This window comes from Astyanax mexicanus, chromosome 24, assembly GCF_023375975.1.
Source record: "Astyanax mexicanus isolate ESR-SI-001 chromosome 24, AstMex3_surface, whole genome shotgun sequence".
NCBI classification, from domain to species: domain Eukaryota; kingdom Metazoa; phylum Chordata; class Actinopteri; order Characiformes; family Acestrorhamphidae; genus Astyanax; species Astyanax mexicanus.
The window spans coordinates 7144365-7171444 of record NC_064431.1 but is presented as its reverse complement, the minus strand read 5'-3'; the positions used below and the strand labels follow the sequence as shown (position 1 = coordinate 7171444).

The following is a 27080-nucleotide window of genomic DNA, read 5'->3' as shown; positions in this document are numbered from 1 at the left end:
TCGCATGAACCTCTGAAAAGCATAATATCATGACACAAACTATGCATTCCAAGAATGTTTTCAAGAGTCATGCTGTTTTTTCCATGTATTGGAGTTGCATTATATTGCAAATAAAATTGAACATTCAATTTAATTTGCCTTACATGTGGCTGTTGTACACGCTCACATTGTGATGCTGATTGTGAGATGTATAATAAGCTAATATAAATCTTATTTGGTTGTACAATTACAGAATAGTAATCTGAGGCCACCCAGATTTAATGGGGTGTCCTATTAAGCTGCAATTTCTCTTAAAAAAAAGTGAATTTAACAGCCTGAATACATTTAAACAAATCAAAACAGCACAACAAATTCACTGAGTCATACCATTGTAATTAAATAAAAGCATATGGTGTGTTTTCCACAGCTAATATTAGTTTAGGGACTCAGGGTACAGTTTCCTCATAATGAATAAACTAAATCACTTTACACTTTAAAAACATCTGTTTTAAGTGCAGGAGATTTACTGTTCTGGTCTTAATAAAAATGATTCCTGTATTAATTAATACATTTATTGTCTTAGTCTTGTTGTTTCCTTGTGTGTGGAGTGTACAGACACCTCAGCCTCATAAAACGTTTGAGACTGCTGTCATTAGTAGTAGCTGCCAACATTACTTCTCTCTAAACATCAGAACCGACTGCATGCTTGTGTTTTGTGTGGTTACTTATGGCGTTTCAACTGCATTTAATGAGCCTGTGATTTCCGATCTCACTTGGCTTGAAGCTCATTTAGTGCTGCTGGTGTTGTAAACAGGTTCAGGAACGAATTCAATTCATCTCGCCACAACAGGCCGAAAGAGGGCAATCTGAGTCATTATTTGAGAACTTAGTGACTGTAATTGGATATCTGCAATGTAACACTCATCATTTACACCCACTCTAATTATATTGTCTTGTCTTTCTAAGTGCCTTATATTACTGTCTGAGTTAATTTGCACACTGCTTTTATGCTGAGACGTATTTTGTGCCTCGTAACTTTATATCTGTCAAGCTTTGGTACGCAGGTATAGTGAAAGGCCAAATGTTGAGGTTTTTACAGAGTAACGCTTTTATAAAGTTTGGCCTGTGAGCCATTGTTTTGAAAGCCAGCCCGCTGTATGAGAGTTCTGCTTTAGCAAACATCAAAGGAGGGAGAAAAAAAATCAGAATTATAGATTTGAAGGTGTCATCCAAAACTTTAAATGCTGTGTGTTTTCTTTCAAAGTCATGGAGGGCTCTGCTTCAGCCAAAAGCACTACGATTCATGCATGGTGTCTCAGAGCAAGACGAAATATTCTTTCAATTCAAATATGATTAACCATCATGGTGTCCTGGAATCTGAGAAGAAGCTTTAGTTACTTCCCAATCTCGTGTATCTTCCCAACATATCTTCCGACACTGCAAACAACAAGAGGTTTGGTCACAGTTTTTTATATAAACTCAGTGTGACGGTTCATTGTAGAATCCTGTCGTCCATCTTTGACATGTGCTTCTGATCTGATTCCTGTCGTCTGCACCACAGATGCCTGGGGATGACTTGTCAACAAGTTTCCAGATGACTTGAAACATAGACCTAGCCTGATGTATTGGCCAAACTGAGGTACAAAACATTTAGGAGGAGTTCTCCTTAATATTATACCCTTTTTTACAGTTCATGAAGTTCTTTGCACAAAATCTCTCTCACATAAAGATCTGTATATCACCAGATCTTTTCTTCCCAGTTTCAGTCCCATATAAAATGAGCTGTTTAAAGGCTCAGTCACTTTTACGCTGGTTGATGGATGAGGGGTAGTGCTAGGGTTGTTCTATGCATATTTCCTTATTGTCACAGCCAAACAGCTCATAGAAGCATATGATTCTTGCTACCAAATGCTTATCCAGAAACAGATGGATGGATTTTTTTTGCCACTTGGGGTGTTCATAGTTGAGATCCAAGTGAAAATACAAAAGCACACAAAAAGTGAGTTTTGCATAATATTTCCCCTTTAAGGTCTTGCAATTGTCCTAGGATAGGAAGTTTTAGCAGTAGTGGCTTTGTGCAAGAAGAATGAGCTGGAGACGTGTTTAAAAGCACAGCAACGTCTGGTTTCCGTACCATTCATGCCAGTTTCTGTTTTACTGGGATTAAAGCATTTAATGGTATAAAGAAATATTTGACACTCCCTTTTATAAATGACAGGCATTGAAAGAGTTTTAGGCTTCCTACATTTTGGAAATGCTTCATTCGTTTCAGGGTGTGTAACCTATGACAGTGCATTAATGCAAGTCAGTAAGTAGTGTATCTATAATAGAAGCTAGATATTTGTTCATTTAAAACAAAAACAAACTAAACTGCAGTTTTTTTCTGTTCTAAACTCCTGTTAAACATGCCATGAAAACAAAATCCGGAGAATGGCAGAGCCAGGATTGAAGGTAAAAGTCACCTTGCATATCATGGGAATCCAAAGCACAGGATTAAAATCCCCATTCCACGTTGATCCCGTTGGGAAATGAATCCTAAAAAAAACAGTTACGCTGGGGCCACACTGCCCCCTAAGAGGCACACAGTGTACCTAATCACTCCCACTGAGGTAAGTTGAACTGCAGTAGCCTTTTGTTTGTTGAACTGACTCTTTATCTCTGGTTAGAACTGTCTATTCAGCCCATTATTCAATTGGTATAATTCCAATATTTCTTTAATGTTCACAGTATTTATGTATTTGGCGTTCGACTCAAATGTTTGGTTTCCAAGCTTTCGTTTTTCCGAACCCTCTGAAATGAAAATTAAATGGAAAAAGTATAGAATGAATCTTTGACCTAGGTCTCCAAGAATAATATGTCTCTTGATAGCAGGGATTTGTGCTAAAATGCTGCATGATAATATATAGCTTAATCATGACAATGGCTGAAAGCCTCCACTGTGGAGTTACATTAGAAATCATATTGGAAAGCATGTCTGGCACTGACACGTAACTTTTGGCTAGCCTGTAAGGATTGGTGGAAAGGTTAAAGAATTAATTTCAAAGCAGGCTTCTTATACATTTTTTCTCCAGAAACATTAGCATTAACTATGTGCAGAACGTTTTGCTGGGTTATGTAAGAAATCTAGCACGTGTTCAATGTTTTTTTTCTTTTTGTTCTAAAAGAGATATTTACAAAGAGGCTTAAATAGTCTCTCTAGACTCTACCATGATTGGTTTTAGGCACCAGTTTAAACACACAATGTTCATGTTGATTGATTTAGTGTACTGCAGGTGTTCATTGAACCTTGCTGAACATTTCTGTCAGCATTGAGAGTACCCCAGTCAGTCAACAAACACTACATGCTCTGCATGATTTCATGAAGTACATGCCCTACTGTACATTCCCGTATAACAAAAACATCCACCCCTTCAGTCAAAAGTTAATGCATGTTATATGATACCAGAGCATTATCACTATGAACTGCCAGTAGCAGCATTTGGTTTGCAATGAGGAGAGCCTTGGCCTCAAGAGTTTTACCAGAGCTGAAAGATAGGTAACTGCTGGCACTGGAAATCCTCAGGAAACATTTGAGGGAAATCACATCTTCCCATTCATTTCCTGACCCTGAGCATTTGGAACAGGTCTGGCTGGGGGAGCCTTTCCTTATGGACGATTGAGTACTGTGTAATCATCTCATGATCTCTGTGGAAAAGGAGAAAATGTGGGGAAATGTAGGGTAAACCAGCCTCTGGGTTGGTGGCAAACAACTGATTTCTGCCACAGTACATTGAAAATTCATGCGCTGGTCTATGTCAAAACATTGGATACTTAAACAACAAACTGTATTACACAGGAAACACATAAATACTGTTTTCAGTTTCTGTTCTGCTTGGATTAAACACAATACAGACAAGACTTCCAACTAGGCTTATATCGATTCCCTACAACGAAACACCTTCTGTAGTCTGTTTAACATTTGCTTAATATTAGTGGAAAATGCTTTCCTGGCACCGTGCATTGCTTCAGTAGACTGATAATGTCTCATTGCAGTCTGAAGCTGTTTTATCAGCCAATAAATGGAAATATGAGACAGTGATTTTTGAAGGACACGGAGGCATGATGTTGTTGAAATTCTTGGTGGGCCTGTCATAGTGATTAGATAATGTTATACTGAATTATTGCTCTTATTTAGCTACAGTAAGCACAATAATTGTTTACAGATGACAACTATCCTCATACATAAGATGAATGGGTCTGAGGTTCACCCAAAAATCATAAACATAAAACATAAAATCCTCTTCCAGGCTTTCATTCATCGCTCTGCTTGATAGCAATGACTCCTTGCTAATACATTTTGATCAAACTGACACCTGCTCTAAGAAGAAACATATAGTCATAGCTTTAATTTAACACACGGGCCATTCCAGAAAGTTATCATAGTATACAGTGTTTTTATCTCATTGATGAAATCAGAAATGCTTTTAATATGCTTTCTTTACTGAATGAATTTCTTAATTTAAGAAATGTCTTTTAGTCTATGTAACTTTAACACTGTATGTTTTTTTTTGTTTGTTTGTTTGTTGTTTGGGAGAGATTTTTTTTTTTCTTTATTGAAAACATGTACCACTTGTAGGCTTCCAGCAGGCGCAAGAATAAATGCAGTCTGTGGGTTTTGAATGGACGTTTTGGTTTGCAATTTTGTGATTTAAAATTTAATATCCTCTACAGTTTTAAAATTGACAATGCCAGAGTTATTCTATAGTGATTCCATTTTTTAAACGAGATTTTTCCTTTTTTTTAGGAACTTTCACATTACAGAAAGTATATACATCCCAACCAAGAACCAACACATATTTGTAAAATTGAAATTGTAAAATCAGTTGAGATAAAGAAAAATCTTCTTAGGTAATGCCAGTTAAAATATTATATTGCTAGTAAGCAGGAAAAGAAATATGTTTAAGAAAAGTGTCTAATGATGAATACTTAGTTGCTAATTTTAGAGTGTAACAGATGAAATACATTAAAAACAAGAAAGAGTTATCTTCATTACATTTCAGTTAACTTCATTTTATCCTCCCTTTATCCTAGATTTTCCTCTTTATTATTTTTTTCTATTGTGGTTCTATTATTGTTGTATTCAGTTGTTCCTTAACTTATTTCCTATGAATTTAATGTTTTTATTTAGTTTTTTTAATGACTTTATTTATAGGATTTTATTTGACTTTACCAGTCCATCAAGGTAATTTTGTCCTCTGTTTTCCTTTATATTGAGGTTGTTCTCTCAAGCCAGGAGACATCCAGCTGGAGAGGATTTCCTCTGATAAGGATCTTACTCTGCAGAAAAGATGGTTCAGAAGGTAAGCAGGTATTAAGCTAGTGTTTACCAAATGAAAGTGCTTGAGCTGAGCCTTTCTTAAAATCTATTGAATCTCTAAAGTAAGACATGCCAGCCCACCATAGCAGTCACCTTCTTCATGGATCATGTCTATCGCTGTGATCAATAACAGGCAGAGTTGGGTGGAAGTGTAAAGGCCTTGGTGTTTTTTTAAGCTAATGGCTCCAGTGTTGTGCTGGAACTTGCCACAGACCTTTAACCAAACAATTTTGTAAGATTTCAGTCTTGCAAGAAAAGATAATGGACGTGATAGTGTAGGCTACCATAGAAGAACCTCACCCAAGGATGGAAAAGGAGAATAACTGGAGGCTCCCAAGCTTTTGTTTGCTGTAAGACGACTCCTTGACACTCACTGATGGGCCTCACACCCAATTCCCCTGGGCCGAAGTCAGACAGGCCAGTCTGATTCAATTAATGGCGGAGGTGTCTAGAGGAGCTCCTCAGTCACTGTCGAACTGCAGGTAGAAATACAGCCCCTTGCTGTACCGTCAAACTAAGACACTCACCAGAAACCAGTCGCATCTGGCCTTTATAGCACCTCTGAGATCCTATATCACTAACCCACGCTGTCTGTGTTTCTGTCTGTCTGTCCCTCACTTTTCTATTTTCACTTTTTTTCTCTCTCTCTTTTTGTCTCTCCTTCTTGCTTTAAATCTTCATCACTCTCAACAGCCAAGAGCTGTCATTGTCCACTAACAGGTATAAAGGAAGAGATCATTCATCCTTTGAATCACAGGATTAATATTCCGTTATTAAAACTTAGATGAGGCAAGAATAAGAAAGGTATTTTGCAATACAATATTATTTCTCCCTTATGCCTCTCTAACTCTCTGGAACAAACAATTAAATTGTACTTGAAAGTGTGGATTGGACACTTTTAATTGGTAAAAGATAATTGCGTACAATAGGAGTGGGAAAAAACTCGTTGTGTTATTTCCAACATTTAAATTAGAAAAGTCAGACTCAAAGTGCACTCTCAACACTGATTATGCAGTACCAATCAATTGCATAATTATCGAATATGTTTTATATTGTGGCGGCTCTGGGTTGTGTGTGTGGCTGCCTGCAGGCATGTTTCTGTTCTCCTGTGTGCGAGGATGACAGGGGTGGGGCATCTCCCTTGGGAGGGGTTATGCAGAGAGGGTGGGCACCACTCTGGATCTGCCATCTGGGCTGGGTTGGTGGCCTTTGGGTTATTTGAGCTCTGTGGGTGGTTGGTTTTAGCTCTCCTAGTCTTGTTGAAGGCTGTAAGTGAGTGGCAAGCCGGTTCAATAAAGGAGCTGTTGAGCATTCATCATGAGTCTCACGGGTCTTCCTTCCTCTTCCACACCACAATATTGTAAAGCATTTAGGAGCTCTTACCTGAGGTGCTGTTAACTTGCATTTTCTGAGGCTGGTAACTGAGGAACTTTTCCTGTACAATTTGAGGTAACTCTTTCTGTTCCTTTCCTGGGGCGGTCCTGATGAGTTCCGGAAGAACTGCACAGCGACCAGGGGAGAAATTTCGAGTCGGAGGTCATGGCGGAGGTCTGCCGCATCCTGGGAATCCATAAGACCAGGACGACGCCCCTTCATCCGCAGAGTGACGGACTGGCCAGTTTCATCATAACATTTTTGATGGTCATTGCGACTGCACTTCAGGACACTTTTAAAGTTCTTGAATTTTTTTGTATTAACTGACCTTCGTTTCTTAAAGTATTTTTTTTCTTTACTTAGTTTAGTAGTTTTAATAATATAGATTAGAACACTGTATACCAACTTTACCTTTTCACAACGGATGCTCTCAAACACATTAAGAGGAAGAAATGAAAGTATTTAAACTCTTGATTGAATTCAGCACAGCTGTTAACTGAAAGCTATTCCAGGTGACTCTACCGCATAAAGCTAACTAAAAAAATCCAGCCAAGATGTGCAAAACTGAATCTGAAATTCTATGTTTTTCTATGTAATTTGAATGAGTTTAGTATTAAATGACAATGCAGAACACTTTAAAATAACGAACAAAAATTTGACTGGTACTGTAAATGTATATAGAATGTACTTTACTACTTAATCCAATATTTAATTATATCATTACATAATTGCATTGTAATAGAATCCCAAAATAAAAATAAAAACTTGCCTTTATGAGTAATATTACAATATTAAATAGAAAATCATGAGATACACTAAGGTACCAAAAGTCATGAGACAGGACTAGTGTCTAATGGAAGCCAGAGTATATAATGACTTACAATAATTACCACCCCTTTGCTGTCCACTGTGGATGGTAATGCTTTCTATTATGTATTCCCCTATCTGGAGCCCTCTATAGGGATTCGCTTGATTGCTCATCATTCACATCACCTTGCATTTGGCATGCTGGCCAGTATGTAGTGTCACTGATATAACACCTCACAACTTATACACACGTGGGCATTCCCAAGCTGTCCCCTTAGGTAACACCTTGTAGTCAAGTAACATACTATCCTATGACATTCGGTGAGGCATGTCAGGGTATAATTCAGTAACTGCCTTTAGCTACTTTTTAGACATTAATTACAGTTAAAAACTTGTTGACTCTTGGAATTTCTGGTGTTCAGTCTTTGGTTCTACATGCACTGCTGAGTTCTGCTGAAGCAATTTTCCGAATTAATTTATTCTTTCAGTCTGGGATTCATTCATAAGGTGATTATATAGGATTGTAATGTAGTCCATGACAGATCAAATCAAATAGAGCTGACAAGCGTGAAACCACAAACGCTGTGCTGACATTAAAACTTGTGTTAATGGTGAAAGAGACTCATATAAGGCGCAGGATCATGGATTTACCAGGGTCACACAGAGAGCACTGATTAATGACTGATGGAATTATAAAGTCATGAAAAGTAAACAGCACTGCCATTGAAAGCGCTACTCCCACCCCACGCAGTCCCACAGCCTGTGGGTTTGGACGGCGCGGTTGTAACAAGGTCAGTGCGGTTCAGGTTCCATAATTCTGTGAGCTGTGTTTTTTCCTGTTCTTCTCCCTTGGAATGCGCCCCTGTTCCCCCGGAGGACTCCTGCTGGGACGCACTGGGAATGGGCGACAGGAATCTCGGCTTGGCAGTTTTATGGATCTCACCTCAGCAGCAGTAGACTCCCTGAGATAATCCACTGTCTCTGTTTGTCCGTAACCGCAGGCTGGGGGAAATAAGCAAAAACACATGCTGCTTCGCTGACAGTGGAAATCATAAAAATGGTTAAATCAAATTCACTTAATTCTTCAGCTTGGCGTGGATTTGCTCAAAGCTAGACATTTTATGAATTGGCTACTACCTTAACTTGTGTTAGTTCAGGGGAAGCTTTCAATTCTCCACATGTTTTTGCATGCATTGTTGAATGTGAATGTTGCATGAACTTCTGATTCTTCTGAATCTGATTATGCAAAAAAAAAAAACATATTTCTACGCAGTCTAATGTCTTACAGTAAGTATACAGTAAACTGACTTTAGCCCTATTTGGACATGCCTATATTTACATGGAATCCTTTAGCAAGTGCTCCTCTGTGATTTTTTTACCGTCCAAAATGGACATGTCTGTGTTTTTCTTTCTCGACCCCTGAGAAAATTACAGTCTGAAATACTTTCATTTGAACTTAGTGGTGGCCTGAACATTTTAGTCCTGTTCAGATACAGATCCCCATGATGTTCCAGGCAGATGTCACCTCACATTGAAAAAACAGTTTTTTTGTTTTTTGGCTGCCGCAATGTGTCATATGTAGTCTCTAACCATGCAAATCCATCTGAGATTTTCTGCCAGACATTTTTCAAATTGTGAAACAAAATTGCTTCAGAAGAGGAACTCAAGCATTTACTCCATCTGAGTGATAAAACCTTGCATACTTCCATATTCTCTGCCAACATTTTTCTTATTGTGAGATTCTGGTTGGTCCAGCCTTGAACATAATGGAGGGGGTATGGTACAGAATCAGAATCTACTTATCCATCTAAATTATTTTATTTAGGTGTTCCAATCACTTCTATGGCCACAGGTGTATAAAACAGTGTCACACAACTCCAAACATTAGTTAAAAAGGGTCGCTCTCAAGAGCTCAGTGAATTGACTGTTCAAGTCCAATCATGAAATTTCCACCAATTATTCCACAGTCAACTGTCTTTTGCGTGGTTTTATTGAACACAACATGTTAACATTCACAGTTCTGTGTGAAAAAAGTATGTAACCCCTTAGGCTAATGACTTTTCTAAGAGCTATTTGTAGCCATAAGTCAGCCAACCTGGAGTCCAATCAATGTGATAAGATTTGATGTGTTGGTTAAAGCTTCCCTGCCCTATAAAAACTCACATCACTGTGCAGTTCTTAAGAAGCATTGCTTGATTTGAATCATGCCTCGCACAAAAGAGCTCTCAGAAGACCTACGTTCAATAATTTTTGACTTGCATGAAACTGAAAAGTGTTACAAAAGTATCTCTAAAAGCCTTGATGTTCACGTGTCCATGATAAGACAGACGGTTTATAAATGGAGAAAGTTCAACACTGTTGCCAATCTCCCTAGGCTGTAAAGATGATTGCAATAACACAGCGCAGAATGATCAATGAGGTGAGGAAGAATCCTAGAGTCTCAGCTCAAGACTTACAGAAATCTCTGGCACATGCTAACATTTTTGTTGACAAATCAACAATAAGGAAAACATTAAAGAAGAATGGAGTTCATGGGAGGACACCATGGAGGAAGCCACTGCTGTCCAAAAAAAACATTTCTGGATGTTTGAAGTCTGCAAAAGAGCACCTGGATGTTCCACAGCACTAATGGCAAAATGTACTGTGTATAGACACAACCAAAATGTTGTTATTTGGAACACACAACGCTATGTGTGGAGAAAAAAAGGCACAGCACACCATCATCAAAACCTCATCCTAACTGTGAAATATGGTGGAGGAGCATCATGGTTTGGGGCTGCTTTGCTGCCTCAGGGCCTGGACGGATTGCCGTCATCAACAGAAAAATGAATTCCCAAGTTTACCAAGACATTTTGTAGGAAAACTTAAGACCATCTGTCCACCAACTAAAGCTCAGCAGAGGATGGATGATGCAACAGGACAACAACCCAAAACATAAAAATAAAATCAACAACCGAATGAACGTCTTCAACAGAAGAAAATACGCCTTCTGGAGAGTCCTGACCTCAACCCAGTTGAGATGCTGTGGCAGGACCTCAAGAGAGATTCACACCAGATATGCCAAGAATATTGCTGAACTGAGACAGTTTAGAGGAATGGTCCAAAATTCCTCCTGATCGTTCTGCAGGTCTGATCTGCAACTACAGGAAATGTTTGGTTGAGGTTTTTGCTGTCAAAGGAGGATCAACCAGTTATTAAATCCAAAGGTTCACATACTTTTTCCACTCTGCTCTGTGAATATTAACATGTTGTGTTGAATAAAACCATGCAAACATATAATTGTTTTGTGTGGTATTAGTTTAAGCAGACTGTGTTTGTCTATTATTGTGACTAAGATGATGATCAGAACACATTTAATGACAAATATATGCCAACTTTCGAGAGCACACATCTCAGCATCACACAGAATGAACAAAAAAGGACAAAATGTGCACCTGTTGCAGCATGCTTGTTGTTAATTAATATATTTTAACAAATGCTAAGTTTTAACCAACCTTATTTGCTATGAGCCAAAAATCAGTTCAAAGAACCCAAAAAGATATGCTGTACCAAAGCAGCTTTCTCTTATTTTGCTTTCAATCACTGCTCTTGGTTGGAGCACAAACTCATTGCTGATAAAATTCAGTGCATAAGATTCTGTGGCAGTGGAAGTCTCTGCATCGATCTTACCTGGTTTCTAGAGTTACTCTGTAACTTCAGCAAATCCCAGCAGCAGTTTAGCTAGCATAGCAGTTCAGTATTACGCGCACATGGTCTGATAACCCATATTTTACTTTAGTTTAATACACCTTACATACTGTGTGGTTCTTGTGTCCTTTTTCCATTCATCTTTATGGAAGTCAAAGTGCTTTTATACACTAGCATTTTGTCTCTCTGTTATGTGCACTGCAGATAACTATACGGATCTACACTTACGCACTTCTGAGTTCAACCTTTTGTGTTGCATCATTATTACTTTCTTAGTTATAGCCAATGTCTAGAAAATCGTTGTCATTTGGGAATTAATTCAAATCATCCACATCCGTATTGCAACGCATCTAACAATCGAGAATTTGCCCCACCCCTAGTACAACTGTAAACTGTATAGTATAAACTGTACATAGAGGTAGCCATAGTGATACGACATGTGTAAGAACATGCTGAACACACCATGGCTAAAGTTCAAAAAGCATAAACTGATGTTTAAACAGAAGTAACATATAGGGGTGTGACGAGATCTCGTGGCACAGACAGACAATATTTCTCGTCAGGCTTAAACCTGTCTCGCGAGGCAAAAAAAACAGTTAATTGTGGACTTTTTAAGAGGGATCTGGCAACCCAGTAGCGATAGCGATAGAGTGTGGTGGCTGAGCAGTGAGAGCAGCTCTCAGCAGAAGAGGAAAATTCGGGCATTTGTATAGAAGATGCTTCTGCTACTTTTAAGTTGTATGTCTGGCTGCATTTTGGCTCCAGTGGAAACAATAAACGGTAACAGAGTGACCAACAAGACACAAACCATATATAAATACTGTAAGTAAATCCTACACGTGACTTTCATAGACAGTTGCACAAATCCCCTAGCTCTGTACTGTATTAAAAAAAGTTCTGTCTCTGTTTGCACTTCAAGCAAAGTCAAAATATGACTGGTTGTGGTTATGCATAGTGAAATTACAAGAGATTTAGGAGAAAAAAACACAAACCATAGTCTTAATATGACTGGTTGTGGTTTGCACTAGAGGTGGGCGGATCGATCCAAATATCGATAATATCGATACCAACGCTGGTATTGGTATTGAGCAATACTCGTGTAAAAATATCGATATTCAAGCTTTTTTCTCTGCCGCACGCACTGACTGCTGCGCACGAGATTCACCACAGTCTACTCTCTGGTCTGTTGTTGCACATGCGTCACATGGCTCAGCAAAGCCAGCCAAACCGCCACGCAGGTAGGCTCAGCCTGGCCCCGCCCACTCAGCGCTCTCCTCGAGTCGACAGGCCTCTACCTTTGTGTTGAGTGATATTTTTTTACACTTTACACTTTATTTAAGAAAAACTTGCATTTGAATTGCACTGAAAGGAAGACAATTCCTTATTTTTTATTGTTTTTCCAAATGACAATTCTATTAAAAAAAGAAACAAAGAAACAAAGAACTAGAAAAGATTATTTTTATTTTATTTTTTAATATTTTTTTACTTTATATTTAAACTTTGTTTTGTTACTGTTCCATTGTTTCTAAACAAAAAATGTTGATTGTGATACTAAAGTATTTTGTTATCACTTACAATGTTTGGTGAAATTATATCCTAGGTTTTTGGATCATTTGGATCTATAAAGCTTAAATATTAAAAAGTATCGGTATCAGTATCGATATCGGCAATACTGGCCCTGCGTTTACTTGGTATCGGATCGATACCAAAATTCCCGGTATCGCCCCCCTCTAGTTTGCACTTATTGTTTGCACTATATAAGACCTAGAAAATTTTTATTTTTATTTTTTATTCTTATTTCTATTTCTTATAGAATCAATGAGTGAGAGAAACCAGTCTGTTAAGTTTGCGTTATAGGATTTTGTCAAATAAAACTCTAGTTTTCAAGCCATTTTTCATTTTTGACGTTTTCTTTAACATTTTATTTTTAAATCTCGTCTCGTCTCGTTCACGTGAACCCAATATTGTGTCTCGTCACACCCCTAGTAACATATCTTCTTTAAAAACGTAACTACATAATCAAATGTCAGTTTAAGAAATCAGACAGTCCCTGGCTTACATCATATGGATTTGATCATTTGAATTGCATTTTACAGTGAACATAGCAGCCTTTAAGGCACGTTGAACATGGCATCTTTCACATGCATAGTTTACATACCAAGAGATTACTGGAGTTTAAAGAAATATCTCAAATATTACATACTTGCCCCACCACATCTTCTCCACAAGACCTCTATTGTTGTTGAACTTTTTAAAAACCCAAGCTCATTATGCGGTATAGATGTTTAATTTAACATGTATTACTAAATAACTACTACAGACGATGCAGCAGTTCATCTATGAATTCTAGTTGTGAGATTATGAAACTAAAGTAGGGCCATATAAACCCTCAGTTTTAACTGTTTCTACAGTACTGTACTTTACATCGATTTGGATCTGTTATATATACAACATGTGACACATGTTATCAAAGAATACATTTATTCTGCAAATATTTGGGACATTGACTGATAGGGGTTATGTCAGTGATGAAGAGTGCTAGTTCATCAGACTCACTGGGTGTTGTATTTGAACTACTGCCCAGAATAGCCATAGAACCAGAACTTACTGATATTTATCTAGTGGATGTTTTCTTGAACTTTGCATAAGACACACAAGACCTATAACCCTAAAACCCACACTGGCACCAGGAGCACTGTGGATTTGCTGTCTTTGGCATCTGTCTGTACATCTTGGCTTTTCCGTTCTCAGTGCTGTGGGCAGGAACATGTGAGGTGCTAAAAGGTAAAACAGCATTTCACTGTCTTTGCAAGGAGAATGTAGGAAGGGAGTTCTTTTTTGTTGGCTATTTGCAATGCTGCACTGTTAATTAATAGCCTGTTTAATATATTTACTGTGTATAGATATAGTCATATTGTATACATCCCTTTCTCGTGTACAGTTCATTTATATTATAATTACAATCAGTTTTAGACCTAGAATTGTCCACATTTAATAATTGGTGACACTTTACAATAGGTAGGTAGGGAGGTAGGGAGGGAGGGAGGTATTTTTTACATTACATTACATTACATTACATTTGGCAGACGCTTTTGTCCAAAGCGACTTACAATAGTCAAGTACAATGTAAAATAAGTTTAAAGGTAAAACATCTTTGGATAGGGATAAAAGGAGGTCAAAGGGGAATAATAGGATAGAGGAGTGAAGGAGGGGAAGAAGGAAATGAGGTTAGAAGTAGTTAGTGTGTTAGAGGTGTTAAGAGAGTAAGTGCTCTTTGAAGAGCTCTGTCTTCAGGAGTTTCTTAAAGATAGCGAGAGATTCTCCTGATCTGGTAGTGGAAGGTAGTTTGTTCCACCATTGGGGAACTCTGTATGAGAACAGTCTGGATTGCTTTGTGTGAATGTTTGGCAAAGCGAGGCGACGTTCATTGGAGGAGCGCAGCGGCCGGGAGGTAGCGTAAGCCTTCAGGAGCGAGTGCAGGTAGGAAGGAGCCTGTTCTGTCATCACCTTGTAGGCGATTGTAAGAGCTTTGAATTTGATGCGAGCATCAACTGGTAGCCAATGGAGCTCAATGAGCAGCGGGGTGACATGTGCCCGTTTTGGCTGGTTGAAGATCAGACGTGCTGCTGCGTTCTGGATCATCTGGAGTGGTTTTACTACACAGGCCGGGAGGCCAGTTAGCAGGGCATTGCAGTAGTCGAGCCGTGAGATGACGACCGCTTGCACCAGGAGTTGGGTGGCCTGTTGCGTCAAGAACGGTCTAATTTTTCGGATGTTATAGAGCGCAAAGCGGCAGGACCGAGCAACTGAGGCCACATGGTGCGTGAAGGAGAGTTGGTCATCAACCAGAACACCCAGGTTCCTAGCAACCTTTGTCGGTGAGAGAGAGAGAGAGTCGATACTTATAGAGAAGTTGTGTTGAAAAGATGGTTTTGCTGGTATAACCAGAAGTTCAGTCTATGAGAGATTTAATTGAAGGTGATGCTCCTTCATAATTTAGGATGTATTTAGGATACATTATTAAACAGTACAAAATCCCTTAGCTAATTATTAATTCACACTAGTGTTATTAATCATTAAAGGGGACACATTATGCAAAATTCACTTTTTGTGTTCTGTAGAATTTTCAGTTGGATTAAACTGCCCCTATAAACACTCCAAAAAATCCATCCATCTGTTTTCTGTGAATCAACTGACAACAGTTTGGTGTCAGGAATCATATACTTCTTTGAGCTGTTACAATAAGGAAACCTGATTAGAACCACCCTGACACCACCCCTCACCCGTCAACACCCACCAGAGCCCCACCCACTTGATCAGTTGACGATCTGCCAACCAGACTTCATCTGTGGGAGGGATCTGTACCTACTGTATATGGCAAGTCAGCAGATAAGGAAGATGTAAGTTCTTTAAAATAATGACTTTTGTGTTTCTATTGCAGTAATGCATGAACTAGCTTGTTTGTGTTTTGCCATTTAGCACAAGTTAACACTAACATGTGGCAAACGCTCAGTGTAAACATGGCGTGGCCAGCAACAGCTAATTTGCATGAAAGTGACAGAGCCCTGAACGGTTTATTCTGGAAGGGACTGAAGCTGGCGAGAATAGAGCTGGTAAGACTCTTTTTATGAGAGTGGTTTTATGAACATGTTTTGTATAGCCCATATACCTATTCTAACTTGTGTAAAAAGAGTTATAATATGTCCCCAAATTAACGTTTAATAATATCTTTGCCACTGTCAATTAATATTTAAGACATTACTTAACCATTTAACAATATCTATTACTGTTGCAAGTATTGTTATATGATGTACTCTTATTGTAAAGTATTACCAAATAATGTTTGGCCTGTAGTTAAAAACTGACCTGATACAAATGGGTTACACTATAAACAAATAGAAAAATTAAAAAAGATTTTTTTTTAGCTGTTATAAGCATTTAACTGTTATTGTCAACATGCTAGTGTAACTGAATCTTTTCTATTAATTTACTGCTATTTAACACATTTAATTGATAATAAAATAATATGAAGTATACAATTTCCTGAAGTTTCCATATGGACTTTTATGGACTGGAGAATGACCTGTATGTTCTAAAAGGTCTTTACGTACAGTACCACTTAAAAGTATGGACACGCCTTATCAGCCAGTGTTTTTCTTTTTGTCCTAATATAGTAAACGAATACAGAAGTCATCCAGACTATGAAGGAACACATAAGGACTTATGTAGTAACTTAGACGTGTTAAACCAAAAGAACAAAAAAACATTTAGGTGCTCTTATATGGAGTGCTGTTAGTTTGTGGTTTCTTAGGCTGGTAACTCTTGGTCTTTCTTTCCTGGGGCAAACCTGAAGAGTGCCAGTTTCATCATAACATTTTTGATGGTCTTTGCGACTGCACTTGAGGATACTTTTAGAGTTCTTAAAATTTTTCGTATTGACTGACCATCACTGTGAACCAAAGTGAATCGTGTGCTTTGTCCTGGGCGGAGATTAGGGTGGGTGCAGGACAATGATGAGGGGGAAGGGTTGCCTCTGTGGGGGGTGTGCGGTGCGGTCCGGCCCATCAGTGCTGTGTGTAGTGCTGTCTGTGCGGGTTTTTATGTGCAGCTGGGGATGCTTGTCTGCATGTCTATGTCTGCTTGCATGTTCACATGTACATTTTACAGAAAAAATGGGTAATAGAATTTATCCTCCTTTTTTCCTTTCTTCTTCCCCCTCTTTTCTCTATTTTTCTATTTTTTCTTTCTTAACTTCACCTGTGTCATGTCTACTCATCTTGGGTAATGTTGTGTATCTCTGCAAATAAAGTTGTTAACTGAAAGCCTTTCCAGGTGACTCTACCTCATAAAGCTGAGAAAATTCCAGCTGTTTAAAATAAATTATTTTTCTAAATACTAATGTTTTTCTTTGGATATCTTAAGTTATTATATACAGTGCAGAAAATAATGAAACAAAAAAACACACAACAATTTAAGGTGTGTGCCATTTTTTGCCTGGTATTGTATGAATCCACTGTTCCCTAGTGGTATTATAGGACTTTTAATATTATTAGCACCTTTGTTCAATTATAGAACATCTGGGCCTTAGGTACATTCTCTGATGTATGGGCAACACCAGCTGGCTAAGTTGAGGTATCAGGTGTTGTAAAAGCTCTCGACTTCAAGAAAAACAGTTGGAGTGAATCTGTTTGATGTCAGAGATAAAATATTTGAGTTTTATTTGAGAAAGTTGGCAGAAAAAGGCGCTCTTGACTTGATACAAGATACAAGAATGAAGTCTCCTAGTGTAGTTTTGAATAAGATAACAGGAGCTTTCTCTCATTGTGTTCTTTGGGCTTATCAGAGAGGAAAGGGTTAGGTCTTCCCAATGAAAACTGCTTCTTTGGACAGAGCATGATTTACATTAGCGAGAACAAATTATCCAGTCTTTTATGAAGCAATTCCAGACTCTTGACAGCACACTGCTTCTTATCAAAGCTATTTTCTTAGACTTAAACTCCACACAGGCCAGATGAAAATGAATGCCTTTATAATAGGGTTCAGTCTATTCATTTTCCTTATCAGCGTTGTACTCGCAGAAGTCAGAAACATAGTTCTCCCTTCTGGATCTTTAGGCCAAAAGCACAAGCGCTAATGCCTTAAAAAGCATCAATCAAGTGCTTGACCAGCATGTGTGTGAGCATTTCTGTGCACTGTGCACAAAACTTTTCTTTGTTTATAAAATGATAAGCAGGCTGTTTAGTAATTTAGGTGATTTGGTTAATCTTCGGAACACGTGTCTGTGTTGTTTTGAGTAATGCAGTTTGCACTAAATCACAAAATCATTCTAAAAAAAGGAATCATTCATTCATTCATTCTGCCCATTGAGAAATTTTGCTTAGACACAGAACTATTGGTTGATATAGCATATTTTGTCGCATTCCACAGGGGTTTACTCTAGGACCAATGAAACTGATGTTAATAATTATAAAACTGTAGTTCTGTGAGTAATGAAGGACTGAAGTGTAGCTTACCTACACGTTCTAATGCCCGGATCAGACGATTTTGTCGACGCCGACACATTGTGTGCGTTGGATCCGAATTTCAGTGTCGCGAGCAACAAAGGTCCGTGTAGTGTGACACAGTCAAAGAGCAGTAATTTGACGTGAGCGACGTCGTCGGAGCGTCCGACGGAAAGACTAGCACGTTAGAATTTTTTGTATTTGATCGTCTAGTTTGACACGCTACTCCGTGACCTGCTCCCTGACGGACGGAGGGAGCGTTCTGTGGCGCACAGATGTAAACATAGGAAAAGAAAGCAGGACGAGGCTCCTGCAGTTCTCTGGACCAGAGAAACAGAAGAATAATCTAATAATCATCTAATAATCTACTTCATCCATGAGATATTCTGTTTAGATTCACTGAAACCTAAGCAGTTACATCTTTACCATACCTCAAGTTCTCTCTGGAATTCACAAAGCATGTAATGTCCATTTGGGCCACCCAGGAACGAGCCCACAGTCGCTTTTCCCTCTTTTTTTGTTTTTCTGAGCACAAAAGCACTATCATCACGCAAAGGGCTTCTGTAGCCGTGATTGTCCGATTCTATGCTTCTCCCCCGCGATGACCTACGTACTCACGCGAGAACGCGGACGAGGATTGGTCGGTGACTAACGTGTAGTGTTGCCAGTCCCCCGAGAACGACACAAAATGAAAATAACTGCTTAATCTGACATAGTGAACATTGTGAGGGACAAAAATGTTGTGAAGTCTGAGCTTGGCGTAATAGGTAAAGCACTAAACACAAACTATTGTAATGTTAAGAAAATTACAGGTGGAAGCTAAGGTCGTCTAGTCTACCACCTTGGTACCCAGACTACAGTTTAAGAATCACTGCTCCAGATGATTTTATCGCATGACAGCACTGGAAAATAATAAACTGCTATATAAAATAAGCTGAGTGGTTTAAATTCTTATACTGTAGTCTGAAATCTGCTGTTAGATCAGGGTCTGAGTATAACCAAGCACAGCTCACTGCCAAATATAATCCTGGGCAGTATATTATTCTACACACTGATATATGGCCTACTCAGTTCTCTTATGCAGTTCAGCAGTTCCTGGCTGCTGAATACCACAACAGCCATTAAATACCTGTGTGACTAAAACTGGGCACTCTGGGCTGGAACGTGCTGTCTTGTTTGAACAGCAGTCTGAGCTTGTCTTTCAACACAGCCAAAAAAGACTTTAACCTAAAACGAGTCACATGGGCTGCAGATGCTCTGGAACATGGACAAATAAACACAAAACAAAAAAAGAACATCAAGCCTGATGAATCACGATACGTAATCTTATGAAGACGCCCCTGATTCCACCCTTGCTCAGCTGCTCTCTGGATTCACCTCAGATGAATTATTCATTCTTTGGTGATGTTTCATGCCTTAATATGCCATTCTCTATTGTTATTTAGGATACAGACTGTACGTTCCACAGAGCAGAGAGGAAGTAGTGTAGTGGCGATAAATACGCACTCACCTGTGACAGACTACGGTTCACTTCCCCAGCAGGGTAAGCATGCCATACTACATTAATAACAGGGCCTGGGCGAGACGCCTAATGCTACATTTGCTTTTGTGTGTAACATAATTCACGATTATTCAAGTGAACGTAAGCCAGCCAAGTGAAATAAATGTAAATAAAAAAGAGTAGACAACATGTTAGCTGAGTATATAGTATATAGTACTGTCCAGAATGTAGTTCTAAACCCTGTAGAGTCTCTTCTCTCTTTCCAAAAAAATAACAAATAGGAATATAATTGAAGAATAGCATTGTAATATTACACACCTTTCAACATGTTTAAGCGTTTATAAAAGATATGGTACACTGCACACTGTAAACAGTTCATCAGGCAAGAGGCAGAATGTTTTGAATTGAGGTTTAAACTGAAATAAGAATAGTTTTTACAGCTTAAAAAAAATATTTATAGTACTTTTGCTAATTGATATTTAAAATTGGGTTGCACCAAAAATAAGAAGAAAAGCTATAACAGAACTACAGTGTTAACAGTTTAAAAATTATGAGTTTCTTTGATTTTACAGAATTGAAAACTTCTGGAATATAAACAAGAGGAAGATTGATGATGACAAACCATCAAACCAAGCTGAACTGCTTTGCACTAGGAGTGGCATTAAGTTTTTCAAAAGCAGTGTGTAAGACTGGTGGAGGAAAACATGCCAAGATGCATGAAAACTGTGGTTAAAAACCAAACCAGGGTTATTTCACCAAATATTGATTTCTGAACTTTTAAAATTTTATGAATATGAATGTTTTCTTTGCATTATTTGAGGTCTAAAAGCTCTGGATCTTTTTTATTTCAGCCTTTTCTATTTTTTTTTTTTGCAAATAAATGCTTTCAATTACAATATATTTTTGGAATTTGGGAGAAATGTTGTCTGTAGTTTATAGAATAAAACAATATTGTTAATTTTACTCAAGCATGTACCTATAAATAGCAGAAACTGCAGTGGTCTCTTATTTTTTTCAGAGTTGTATATATTTTAAAACACTGTACATTTGTAACATTTTAGCAGACCAACAACCATCAATACACAACTCTAAAAAAATGTAGAATTGTATTTTTATTTTTGATTTGTTTTTGCCATTTTTCTCCATATAATTTCAGTTGCCAAATATTCTGTGCATCCTTAATTTCAAACTATATGTTCTACAATAGTTTAAATCTGATTAACCAGCTTCAACAAAAATTACTTGCTAGTACTTTTTTTTGGTTAACCATAAGTAAGTTGAACCTAACATATTTAGACACCCACATCTTGAACTGGCCCTTGTTAGTAGACTATAAATCTAAAGCCAAGATCCACCCCATATCTGGCCTGCCTGTTCAAATACAGATACCTGTTTGTTTTAAAAGGGTTTAAACTAATGTCTTTAAATACTAAACAGCTTCTTTAATAAGCTTAGATTAGTCTCCCTAATGAGGAACGCACTGTAACATCTGTTCCAAGAAGAAGCAATGGAATTTGGTGGGCTAACACATTATCTTACTTTCTGTCTGCTTTTGATAAGAAAAGCCTCTGGAAGTTATAAGAGAAGGAATATAATAGGAAGTAAATATAAATATAACGTTATTTTAGAGCATTCCTATTGGCCTATTCATAATGAAATGTTAACACAATCTCAAACATTGAAATTAAAGTTAAAACTTGAGATGCACTGAGTCTTATACCAACCAAAACCATTACTATTTTTGATCTCCTAACTATTTTTTACCATTAAATTACAAACAAATATCCTACATATTCTGTCTTGCATTTTAAAGAAAAATCTATTTAAAATATGTATAAAACACTAAACGTTTTTACACATTCCAGCTTTTAGCAATTTTATCCTATCATCAAAAATGTCAATATGTGATATAAAGGATTGTATTTTAAATATTGTTTTTTTTGGCCATTTTAGGTCAATCATTTAGACAGTAATAGACTAGTAATAGACTAGTAATAGACTAATAATAGACTAGTAATAGACTACTAATGGAGTTAGAGTATATTTGTATGATGGTGTTAAAACAGTGAGGCTTTGAAATTAATATTATTGATTATTACAGTACAAAACGATTAAAACAACATGAAAAAGGTAACACTGGAGTAGCCAAGAACTTCTACTTTTAAGAGATATTGTTCCAAGTCAATATTGTTATAAGTAGGTGGTGTGCTCAAATTATATAGAAACATAAAAAATGAAAAAAAAAGGGTTAATAAGAGCCTAGACCCAGTTCTGAATATTGAATATTACTTTTTTTAAATGAATTAAGCAACTCACTCATGTTGTTTATGTTCCTATTGTAATAAAAAGAGCATGTGGCTGTAAATATTCAAAGTTAAAATCTATATGTAATATACATTACATTGTATTTTATCATTTTGTTCTTGAAATGGTGTCGGAACAAGTTTTATGGGATGCAAAACATTTCAATAAAGCATTTAATTAAATGGTTATTTTTTTAGAACAGACCTGTAAAAGCTAAATATCCACTTTTAAAAGGAGCTTAGTTTTATCTCCAGCACAAACCCAGCACTCATATATACATATATAAGGTCAGATGAACAGACACATTCACTCACAGATCCTGTAGTGATGCTCTCAGGATGTTCAGTGAGTGTCACTCAGGGACTTCATAAAATGAGTGCTGGGAAAAGGGCTTTTAAAGGGCCTATGACACATACGTAGCTATGTCATTGTGGGCTCCTTTGGGTTAATTCGGACATTAACAATTTTGAATATCTCATATGCCGTTTCTCTCTATGGTCAGTTGCAAATCAAAGTCCAGAACAACAGTAAAATCAGCCCAACTGAACTGCGTTTATGATCTTATCTTCTCTGGCCTGAATTTAATCAGCTCTGCTTGTAGCAGACAAGATGACAGTGCAGATAGCTCCCACTTTACCTCATATCTTAATCTGTGTTAAAATGTTGATGGTGAAGAATGAAATTCCCACAGACAGGCCCACCGAGGACATGACTGGACGTAGATGGAGGATGATTCAAAGTTTTGCTTAACCTCCCTCTGGTCTTACATACTTTTGGTTCCTGACTTTCTGACTTCCTAACTTCCAGTGCAACAGCGGGCTATTGATATAAAATACACCCACAGTGATAATAAATGTTTACAACAAAATAATTAATAAAACAGAATAAATAATATAATATGCTCAGTTAGTTACAGGGTGTCACGTCAAGTTTTGAACACAACACAAAAATATCAGGAGGAGTTACATTTAATTTATATCCACCACCTTCCACAGAAGAGGATGTAACACATTCAATCAATTCAGTTCTCTTTCCATTTTATAGAACAGTTGTTCTCAAACTGTGGTAGGTGTACCACTGGTGGTACATGAAGCACGCCAAGGTGGTACACCAAATAAATGTTTTAATGCATCAAAAACAAAAGAATATACAAGCAAATGCATGTGGGTACCAGGGATGTCCAAATCCTCTTAAGAATTTCCCTGGTTTCAGTGGAGATATTGTGTTGGATAAAAATATAATTTTCTCCAAATTTCATATACTCTAAAATGAAAGTTATTTTGCAGCATTTCTATTGGAATTTGGAGTATACATTTCATTGACAATAGGATATCCAACAGTGTTGTTACACATTTTTGGTCCATATTTTTTTATTGATTAGTGTTTGATTAGTTATTTTTAGTGATGATGAACTCTGAAGTTACATGAAGTTTGGAGGTGTGTAGTGATGATTAACTCTGAAGCTACATAAAGTTTGGAGGTGTGTAGTGATGAACTCTGAAGCTACATGAAGTTTGGAGGTGTGTAGTGATGATGAACTCTGAAGCTACATAAAGTTTGGAGGTGTGTAGTGATGAACTCTGAAGCTACATGAAGTTTGGAGGTGTGTAGTGATGAACTCTGAAGCTACATGAAGTTTGGAGGTGTGTAGTGATTAACTCTGAAGCTACATGAAGTTTGGAGGTGTGTAGTGATGATGAACTCTGAAGCTACATGAAGTTTGGAGGTGTGTAGTGATGATGAACTCTGAAGCTACATAAAGTTTGGAGGTGTGTAGTGATGAACTCTGAAGCTACATGAAGTTTGGAGGTGTGTAGTGATGATGAACTCTGAAGCTACATAAAGTTTGGAGGTGTGTAGTGATGAGCTCTGAAGCTACATGAAGTTTGGAGGTGTGTAGTGATGATGAACTCTGAAGCTACATGAAATTTGGAGGTGTGTAGTGATGATGAACTCTGAAGCTACATGAAGTTTGGAGGTGTGTAGTGATGATGAACTCTGAAGCTACATGAAGTTTGGAGGTGTGTAGTGATGATGAACTCTGAAGCTACATGAAGTTTGGAGGTGTGTAGTGATGAACTCTGAAGCTACATGAAGTTTGGAGGTGTGTAGTGATGATGAACTCTGAAGCTACATGAAGTTTGGAGGTGTGTAGTGATGAACTCTGAAGCTACATGAAGTTTGGAGGTGTGTAGTGATGATGAACTCTGAAGCTACATGAAGTTTGGAGGTGTGTAGTGATGATGAACTCTGAAGCTACATGAAGTTTGGAGGTGTGTAGTGGTGATGAACTCTGAAGCTACATAAAGCTACATAAAGTTTGGAGGTGTGTAGTGATGATGAACTCTGAAGCTACATGAAGTTTGGAGGTGTGTAGTGATGATGAACTCTGAAGCTACATGAAGTTTGGAGGTGTGTAGTGATGATGAGCTCTGATGCTACATAAAGTTTGGAGGTGTGTAGTGATGATTAACTCTGAAGCTACATGAAGTTTGGAGGTGTGTAGTGATGATGAGCTCTGATGCTACATAAAGTTTGGAGGTGTGTAGTGATGATTAACTCTGAAGCTACATGAAGTTTGGAGGTGTGTAGTGATGTAGTTACTCTGCAGAATGTTGGTGAATTCTGTGCACTATGCTTCTCAGCATTCGCTGACTCCACTCTGTTATTTACACTGACTGAGCACAGAGTTGCTGTAGTTCCCAGTCTCTTCCACTGTGTTATAATATCACTGACAGTTGGCTGTGGAATATTTAGTAGCAAGGAAATTTCACGACTGGACTGGACTGGAGTTCACTGAGCTCCTGAGAGCCTGAGACGCATTATTTCATTAATGTTGATTTTATACAACTGTGGGGATGGAGAGTACAGCGGTGTGATATTATACGTGTCTGATCCACTGTCTGTCAAAGGCCAGTTGCAATCCCAGAAAATAACAATAGCAGTGTAGCAATAACTGCAGCCCCTGAACTGCTCTTATGACCTCCTCTTCAGTTAAGGATTTAAGCAGCTCTCCATGTAAAAGACAAGATGACAGTGAAGATAGCTCCCACTTGACCTCATATCTTAATCCATGATAAAATATTGATGGTGAAGAACGAAATTCTCTCAGACAGGGCCACCGAGGACATGACTGGACGTAGATGGAGGATGATTTCATGTTTTGTTTAACCTCCCTCTGGTCTCACATACTTTTGGCCGCTCTCACTGACAGCTTTCCGTTGTGGGTCTGCACAGAAATGTTGGTTTATTAAGTGCAAGAAACAAATATTCCAAAACATGAAGTAAAAACATGCAGTGGTCTGTGAGGTTAAAACCGCACACTGCTTACAGATTAATCATGGTGGGAAGTGCAACTCTTAAGGGAAACCTTAAACTGAATGTTACATTTGATGTTTCTTAATGTTAACAGCACTTTATTAGGAACATTTCTTATGCTACTACTTTAAAATAACACTCTTTTATAAAGGATTCAGTACCACTTTAAAATAAGACTACCTTTATAAAGGGTTTATAATTGGTTTACAATTAGTTTATTAATGGTTACTAATTAGGTTGTAAATGCCTTAAAAGCATTAATAATCAGTTATAACACATATACGTAGAAAGGGCAACAATGACCTGTTTTTTCCAAATAGTAAACACACAGCCATCTATATTGTTGCCCTTTCTACGTATGTTATAACTGATTATTAATGATTTTAAGGCATTTACAACCTAATTAGTAACTATTAATAAACTAATTGTAAACCATTTATAAACCCTTTATAACGGTAGTCTTATTTTAAAGTGGTACCAAGGATTCATACATAGTTTATTGTAAATGATTATTAATTAGGGTTTAAATACTTAAAAAAAACATTCATAAGCAGATACAACTAAATAGTTTGCCAAAAAGTGATTCCACATTCATTTTAACTGTTTAACCTCTGATCTTTCTGAATGCTTGTCTTCGTTTGTCTTTTCCATCAGTCAGCATTAACATATCTGTTGAGATTTTTTTTTTCATTAAACTACCAGATTCGTTATCTATCAAGTAATCATAATTTAATGTATAATATCTAATTAAATGACTAATCTGACTTTCTGTATTATTTTAATAGATATATTAATACTAACTGATGGAAATGAATGTAAGGTCACTATTTGGAAAACAATAGGCCACTGTTACCTTTTCTAATTATGTGTTGTAACATGTTTATAATGCTTATTAATGTTTTTTTTTTTAAGTATGTACAACAAAATTATTAATATTAACAAACTATATATAAACCCTGTATATAGAAGCCCCATTTTAAAGTGGTTCTATTCTCATTTATAAGGAGTTTATTAATGGTAACCACTCTATCCACTATACAACTGAGGTGAGTATAAAAGCAGCTCAGAATGCAGAATGTGAAGGTGAATAGGTTTGTATGAAACAGTTGTAGTGGGCTGCCCTGTTATATTTACTTGTGTTCTTGTTTATAGAAAATGAAAATAAGTTCAGCATCTCTACAGAAAACACACATTTACAATTAATTTTATATCTAAATAAGAATTTAATTTGACATGTATAAACATAATTGAACTTAAAATATATTTAAAAAAATGTTAAAATCAGAAACTATTGAGGACTATTTAGGATTTGTATACATATATATATATATATATACTGTATATACAGTACCTGTCAAACGTTTTAGTGAGGTTTCTTTCTTGTTATACATTTTTACAAATTAAAATTTTATATTAAAGTTGTACAGGCACACATGCGGAACTATTTTATAAACAAAAAGTGTTAAACCAGAATATGTTTTATACTTTATAACAGCATCTTCATGTGGTAGAGTGACCTGGAGTAGTTTTCTCAGTGTCTTGAAGGAAGGAGTTCCTAGAGGTGCTGAACAATAGCTGCTGCTTTTCCTTCACGCTGTGAAGCTTCAGCTCATCCCAATTAAATCACCTTAAAACACCATCTCAGTTCATCAGGTTAAGATCAGGGGATTAATGTGGAGGACAAACACTTGTGTCCCTTAATAGTTTTCATGTCTTTAATATTAATCTACAATGTAGACAATACATTAAATAA

The 27080-nt window shown here is 37.3% G+C and overlaps 2 long non-coding RNA genes across 2 annotated transcripts; both read left to right on the top strand.

The window, feature by feature from the left end:
- The first annotated feature begins 5205 nt into the window (after positions 1-5205).
- On the top strand, positions 5206-20809 carry LOC111195364 (uncharacterized). The gene is made up of 3 exons (XR_002651592.2): positions 5206-5318; positions 19650-19747; positions 20278-20809. It is a non-coding gene; the product is annotated as an uncharacterized LOC111195364 (long non-coding RNA).
- A 2614-nt stretch (positions 20810-23423) lies between these two features.
- On the top strand, positions 23424-25234 carry LOC125787477 (uncharacterized). The gene is made up of 3 exons (XR_007429348.1): positions 23424-23489; positions 23530-23901; positions 24594-25234. It is a non-coding gene; the product is annotated as an uncharacterized LOC125787477 (long non-coding RNA).
- Positions 25235-27080: the final 1846 nt, after the last annotated feature.